At 38.9% G+C, this 8,177-nt stretch overlaps 1 pseudogene; it reads left to right on the top strand.

The window, feature by feature from the left end:
- The first annotated feature begins 3,482 nt into the window (after positions 1 to 3,482).
- On the top strand, positions 3,483 to 4,603 carry LOC105999909 (annotated as a pseudogene).
- Positions 4,604 to 8,177: the final 3,574 nt, after the last annotated feature.

Below are 8,177 nucleotides of genomic sequence, written 5' to 3'. Positions count from 1 at the left end.
TTGTAGGCTTACCTTGTAAATGTGCTTCCCAAACAAATTCATTATCATTTGTCTCCTTTCCAAAGGTATAATTGATGGACACTTTTAAGTGAATGTGAAGGTTATTTTAACCTTCACATGAATGATGGGGCCCAAATTAAAAAACCCTCTATATTTATTTAATTTAAATGTCTGTTAATTTCTGTGACCTAGAAAGAATATTGGACACAGCCATGTTGAGTGATTATTTATTGAGTCTCACATTCACAGGCACTGAGTACAGAAAGAAGAGAGTAGGAATTAAATGAGAGTCTTTTATTCAATAACTTCACAGTCCAATAGAGATACATGGAAATATTTATCATGCAGTTCTATAGTGAAAGTACATAAATGGTACAGCAATGTCACAAAAATAAAGAAGATAATTAACTTAGCCCAAGTGATGAATACGGCTTCATCCAAAGGGAACACTTTATCCAATGTCAAAGCAAGGATGATTTACTACATGGACAAAAGAAGCGAAGAGTTTGCACTGTGAAAGAATCCTTAAAAGCTGTATCTAACATTGCAGTGTGGGTGATGGGTAAGAGGAACAAAGGAAGAGATACATAAAGAAATATTTAAGGATTGGTGTATGATGAGGCTTCTTTTATGGGCATGAAGGCCAAGCAGCCAATATAAGGGTGAGTTTTTGAATGGTTGATTCATTCAGAAGAAAACATAATTTTGTCTCTTTTAAACACTCATTCTACTAGCAATATGTCTAGGAGATATATTGCAAGACTAATGTAAGAATATGCACCAGAGACAAAGAAAGCAATGACACTGAGGACAGAGTAAAGGGAACTTAACATGAACATAGAAGAAAATTAGGGGAGAGAATGTCCAGAATCTTCCTTCATAAGGAGAAAATGGAAATCAACAATACTGATATCCTAGTGTCTATTTTCTAGCAATTAAAAATTGACGGGTATAATTTGCAGAAGGAGCTCTAGCCTAGGAGTCAAAAAGTTGGCTTTTACTTCCATCTCTGGCCATGCAATGTAATTTGGAGGAATCATTTCTTTCTCTAAATCTGTTACTTTTCTGCAAAATGTAAGCAGTTGCTTGATGATCTATGACCTCTCTTCTATCTCTGTCATTCTATAGCTTTAAGGAACAGTTGTAAGATAGAGGTAAACAGTTCCCAAATAAGAAAATTCATGGTTCCCTAGTTAATTCCCTTATCGAAGGAGAAGAGGAAATCAAATCCCTGGAGTAATAGAAGTGAAAATGTGTCACTTCAAAAGATTTACACATAGACATTAGTACAACCACCTCTCATTAGTGAGGAACTGATTATTCATTTTGCAGATTATATGTGACCACTACTTCTCCTCCTCCTGACTGTTAGGCTTTTAGACATGTCTTTGCTCATTAACATCTCCAATGTAGGATGAGAGAAAAAGAGGGAGACATAAATACTATTTTTCACAATTCTACTTTTCTATTTCAAACAGATTTAATAGGAAGAAGAATGAACATATAACCTAAAGCATCCTCATGATCATCAGTGGATTCAATTACATAGATTAGCTTCATTCCCACAAAAAAACTAACAGTTTCATATTCTAAATTATGTGTAAAGAATGAAAACAAATAGTGTGAAAGTGAATTTTTAAATCTTAGCAGATAAAATACAAAGGAAAACTTTTGAAGTTCAATTTACTCCTTTGAATGAAAGCAATATTGTATTACTGTTACCTACAGAAATTTCTCCAGTCTGGTTTTGCTGAGCTTAAAATTATTGGGCAACAAATGTCCTCTTTGCATCTTTAGGAATACTGTCCAATGGTCCAATGGGCTCAGATGGAAATGCTTAGCTCTCCAGCAGAGAGACTGGTAGGTGGGAACAAAGGGACTTTCCAGGCTCTTGGGGAAGCTAAGCACTTTCCCCTTAGGAAACACAAATGAACTTGCTAAAGATGAAAAGGATGTATATATGCCATTCATACATGTAATATATTCAAAAATTATCCATCACAAACTATCAGACTGACCTAACAACTTCAGGGAAAACAGAGAAGGAACTATGTGAGGAATCTGGATTAGGAGGATTAAACCCACATTTAATATATGAAAATGTAGCCAGGAAGATGATTTTGTGAAAGGTGGGGACCTGACATATAGAAATAAATTGTTGGGTTTTGTTACTCAGTATCAAATGCTAAAAAAATCCCTTTATCTTATTCAAACTTAATTTCATAGATGTCACATCTAGTTCCAATACTTAAGTTAGCATGTTGATTATAAATATTTGTTCAAGAAAAAGTTCTTTCTTCATATAAACTAATTATGAGGTCAGTCACCTTTTCAAAGAATGACAAAATAGCTGAGAAAATAAGGATAAAAGGAGGAAGGATTTATTTTACCTTGTAGTTCCAGTGCAGGGTCAGCTGGTTAGTCTATTGCTTTTAGGCCTGTGCAAGGCAGAAGTATCATGATAAAGGGCATGGTGGAAAAAAACTGTTTACCTCAGGGCATCCAGGAAGCAGAAAGACAAAAAGGAGTCCACCTCTTCTTTTTTTTAATTGTTGGTCGTGGAACTTGAACTCTGGGCCTGGGTGCTGTCCCTCAGCTCTTCAGCCCAAGGCTAACACTCTACCACTTGAGCCACAGAGCTACTTCCAGCGTTTTCTATTTATGTGGTGTTGAGGAATTGAACCCAGGGCCTCATGCATGTGAGGCAAGCACTCTACCACTGAGCAACCTTCCTAGCCCCAGGTCCCACCTCTTGATAGCAAACTCAGCTACGAACTCATCAATGTCTGTCTACTGTTAAGGCTAGCACTCCTCTCATGATCCAATCTCCACTCCATAACAACATCAGCTGGGAACCAGGTCTTCAACACATGAGCCTTTTAAGGAAACACTTCATAGCCAAATCATAGCATGCACTAAGTTGGACAGAAGCAGTGAGGGTGTTATTCAAAGGAGTTTAATGCTAAAGGAACTAAAATGCTCAAGAAATGAGCTCTTCTGGTTATTGAAATCCTTTTTCCCCCCACAATTTGTGTTGTTATTATAATAGGATATTCATTGACCCTTGTGACATAATAAATATGAAAGAGGGAAAATAAGTTAATTTTAGTACCTTTTGTAGTAACTATGGAAATATTTGTTGTTTCATAACCTGAAGAGCCTTTATACCAGCATTCTTGTCATACATTCTGATGACTCAGGATCATAATAAAAATATAGTGCTAAACCAAGTTTTTTCTGACTTCAAGACACATCAAGCAAGTGTTTAGAAAAAAAGTTACCAAATGAAAGTTTGTGGTCTTACTTTCTTTTTTCTCACTAGAATCAAGGTCAAGGAACAAAACTCCATTAGGGATCTTGATTAATTGAATTTTCATTGTACATGGACTCAGACGGCCCCCTGAAGCAAGGTCTGTGACTCTCACAGACCGCTGAGGAGATGGCTGCCAACCTCACAGTCCAGTCAGAATCTCTTTGTGCCAATGTGGTGTCTGCAGCCCCATGCCAGGCAGAACCCCAGCAATATGAAATACAGTTTGGACGACTACGGAGTATTCTCACAGGAGGACGAGGATGACAGCGTGGGCACAGAGATGAAGATTCTGCGGGGCCATTGTGGACCAGTGTACAGCACACGGTTCCTAGCAGACAGCTCTGGGTTGCTATCTTGCTCGGAAGACATGTCTATTAGATATTGGGACCTCGAGAGTTTCACCAACACTGTGCTGCACCAAAGGCACGCCTACCCTGTGTGGGACCTGGACATAAGTCCATATAGCCTGTACTTCGCCAGCGGCTCCCATGACCGAACGGCCAGGCTGTGGTCCTTTGACCGGACATATCCCCTGAGGATATATATGCAGGGCACCTGGCGGGTGTGGACTGTGTCAAATTTCACCCTAACTCAAACTACCTAGCCACTGGCTCAACTGACAAGACAGTCCGGCTGTGGAGTGCCCAGCAGGGGAACTCGGTGTGGCTCTTCACAGGGTACCGTGGCCCTGTGCTCTCCCTTGCCTTTTCTCCCAATGGTAAGTACTTGGCCTCTGCAGGCGAGGACCAGCGGCTAAAGCTGTGGGACTTGGCCTCTGGAACTCTTTTTAAAGAATTGAGAGGCCACACAGACAGCATAACCAGACTGGCCTTCAGCCAACACAGGGGCCTGGTCGCCTCAGCCTCCATGGACAACTCTGTAAGTGTCTGGGATATCAGGAACACATGCTGCAGTGCTCCCGCTGACGGCTCCTCCAGTCAGTTTGTGGGTGTGTACACAGGGCAAGTGAGCAACGTCCTGTGTGCAGTTCATGGCCTGCAACCTACTGCTGGTGACTGGAATCACACAGGAAAATCAAGAACACTGATATTTTTTATCTTGGTGTTTGTGGGCTGGTGAGGCTAGGAGACCTCTGGCCACAGTCATGAGCATACTGAGACTGAATCCCTGAATGTGGAAGAACCAACCCTTCCCTTCCTCCTGGACACTCCCTGCTCAGCTCCAGCACACAGCCCGAGTGTCCCAGGATGGTGGGGCAGGTGACGTCTAGACTCTGGGTGAGAACTAGATGTCAGTTCTCAGAGAACGTGCCTACCCTCCTGTATGCAGTGCTTTATCCTCTCCCCAGTGGGTTGGGCTGGGCTGGGCTGGGCAGCCAGGGAGGTACTGGGGCAGTTGCAGAGGCTCCTGGGGGCAGCTGAGAGGGGTGTCCCTGCTTCCCTCATGGAGGAAGTGGGTCAGCAGGTAGAAAAGGAAGGGATGATCTTGCAAATTCTTTCCATTTCCATAAGACAAGATAATCAGGATTTTTTTTTTATCAATGTTGTTATAATTATAGAGAAGAGGAAACCAGGCACCGGCAGAGAGAACTTTCTCTGATTATCTTTCAGGTTTGACTCCTGGCACTGGCAATGATACTTGGAATTTTGAGGTTCAGGGAATTCAGATAATTTAGTGGCACCGTGGATTGGGAAAATGGGAAGTCTTGGGTTTACTCCTGGTGAACCAGGATGACATGTTTCTAGAAGTGGGTGGGTGAGTTGGAATTGGGCAGCTGAAGTGGTGGTGGAAAAGACTTTGCACAACTGCACATCTGTCAGTAGTTCTCCCCTGAAGAAAAGAATTATGATGGGCAGGGGATGTGGCTCAGTGGTACAGCACTTGCCTAGCATGCATGAGCTCTGGTTCATCCCTAACACCAAAAAGAGATTATGCTGAAGAGTAATTTGGGATTAATCACAGGTAGCTTTAGGAAATGTTTAGTTTCTAAATGACTTTATTCAGAAGTGTGGGGTCTTTTTTCCCCTATGATCATTTGCCCCCCACTCCGCCCCACAGCACCTGTCTGATGAAGAGGCTGGGGATGAATCATGCACACACATGTGTCTCAGATGCGCTCTGAGGGCAAAGTAAGTTCCAATGTGTGGGAAAAGGATATTTCTGTTTTCTGAAAGAGTTACTTTGCATTTTGTTTTCTATTAAAATGTATTTAGTTTCAATAAAAAAGAAAATAGGAATGATGACAATGGGAAAAATACAAAGTATTAGAAATAAGTTTAGATTTAGAGCTCCCCTATGACCCAGCAATCCCACTTTTGGGCATCTACCCAAATGATCACAAACAAGACCATACCAAAGCTACCAGCACAACTATGTTTATTGCAGCATTATTTACCATACCTAAGATATGGAACCAACCCAGATGCCCCTCAGTAGATGAATGGATCAAGAAAATGTGGTATATATACACAATGGAATTCTATGCCGCCAACAGAAAGAATGGCAGTGCCCCATTTGTTAGGAAATGGAAAGACTTGGAAAAAATTATATTAAGTGAAGTAAGCCAGGCCCAAAGAAACATAGGTCCCATGGTTTCCCTTATTTGCAATAACTAGTATATATCTGAGACAAGCAGAAACTGTCAGACAAGTTGATATTAGGTGAAATGAACCCCAAGATAAGCATTCAAATGTTTTCTTTTCTTTCTTGTGATTGTTTCCAACATATTTATAAGATGATTTCTTTGTTGCTTTGTATGTGCCTACCCCATGGTATAACCCTTGCTTTCACTGTATTTGATGTTGGTATAGTTTGTGGAGGGGAAGGGAAAAAAAACTGTTTAAATAGGGTTACAGGTGGACCCATTACAACTTTGGCAGGGTGGGGGTAGGGGGTGGTTGTAGGGGGTTTTGGGGGTGGGGAATGGAAAGGGGAAGGGATGGTATGGGGAAAAAAAGGTGGAGGCAACAATGCTTGATAAGAAATGTACTCACTATCTTGCCCATGTAATTGTAACACCTCTGGATGGTGTTTCCACAATAAAAAAAGATAATATTTTGTCACAGTTGCAGTACATAAAGTACATTGTTAAAAAATAAGCATAGCTTAGGTACCTATAATTCATGACTAACTAGAAGTTAAGTAGGCATCATTATTGTATTACCAGTATAAGAAAGATCTAGGCATGTACTGAGAAGTAATATAGTAAGGACAGATTAACATATATTTGGCATTTTTTAAGTACCAGGCAGTCAGTGTGTTGAATATTTCATACAGATCTAATTCAATTATCCCAATTTTCATCCCAAAGGTTATGTGTGTGTATGTACAGTCATATTCATGTCCATATATATTCTGTGTGTGGTGTTGTATGTAAGTCTAGGTGTGATACCAGGCATCAAATTTAGGTCCTTCAACTTTCTAATCAACCAATATTCTACTCCTTGAGTCTTACCTCTAGTCCTTTTGGTTTTTAGTTTGTTTTTCAGACTAAGTTTCATACTTTTTCCTAGACTGGCCTCAGACTACAATCCTCTGACCTCTTTTTCCTAACTAGCTGTGAGTTACAAACATCTGTCACCCCCATTGGTAATATATTTAACATCATCTTATGTATGAGTAAACTGATACCCAAGACTTAACTTTTCCCTAAAGTGGATACTTAATGAATATTGAGAAAATAGCTAATATATCACTTTGGACAGTCAGATATCATGACACTGGACTCCACACTGGGTCTTTTGCCTTCTCTTTGGGTATTCACTTTATTTCATTTTTTTAAAGTCATGAATGGAAGTATAGGACAGATAATTTTGTCCTGTGATCAACTATGATTTATTGATAAAGCTAAAATGATCATATTTAATTATGACCATTAAAAGAGATAAATCAAAACACAATCACCTATTTGTCACAAAGATTGTGAAAAAATGAGTATTTTTGAATCATGAAGGTATCCAAAATAACCAAAATTTTTTACCATATCCAAAACAGTTTTCAATCTCTGCTGAAACTTTATAGATGATAAGAATTAGAGTTAGATGAACTTTAGCATGTCAATCCTTAAGCCTTAAGGTATCTGGGTAGAAAACATTCCAGTATAAGTTACTGAGTCTTCTTATACTACAAATGGCAAAATATATTCATTACACTCATATTATTTCACATTTGTCATTCTCTCCATGTCTGCAGAGTATCTTGATAAAAGGTTATCATTATGTCCAACAAAAATTTCTATTACCTCTGTTTTAGCCATATTTCTATTCTTAGTGTCTATTATGTATTAGCTCCATAACAATTACTGAAGGTTAGAATACAATTTTACTTTAAAATCAAATCTACATCTTAAATGCTTATTGTCATATAAAAAAGAAAAATGAACTCTAATATTTTGTACTAATCTACTTTGAATTTCCCCATTTTCAACTCTTTTAAAAGTACAGTGAGGTTAAAATAAACTAAACATCAGTCTATGGCAGCTATTATTATTATGACTACTATAGCAATGAAAAAAAGATATATTGTACCACTTATCAAACCATAACTTCAGAGCACAACACAAATCAGAAGTTTAAATCTCTAAACTAAGGAAGAAAGAGCTAGAATTCAAGTGTCAATAAAGAACAGTTCAACACTAGCATGGTATATAATGGTTCATCCAAGTCACTGATCCACATAATACATACTAATGCATAATGACTTTAGAGCAATAGAGGGACTAAAAGTCAGTGCCAGGACATTTTATCCTGATTCAGATGGGCATAAACCTCAAAGAGGATTGATTGGGAACTAGGACAAAGCTGGATAGTTGACAAAACTACAGAAATTAGGTTTCTATTATCATTACTATTAATATCTTTAAGTAGTTGTATGACGGACATGTGATTTCTTTTAGAACAACTAA

Source organism: Dipodomys ordii, unplaced genomic scaffold (genome assembly GCF_000151885.1).
Source record: "Dipodomys ordii isolate 6190 unplaced genomic scaffold, Dord_2.0 Scaffold203, whole genome shotgun sequence".
Lineage (NCBI taxonomy): Eukaryota > Metazoa > Chordata > Mammalia > Rodentia > Heteromyidae > Dipodomys > Dipodomys ordii.
The sequence above is the reverse complement of the archived record's forward strand: the minus strand, read 5'-3'. Positions and strand labels throughout refer to the sequence as shown.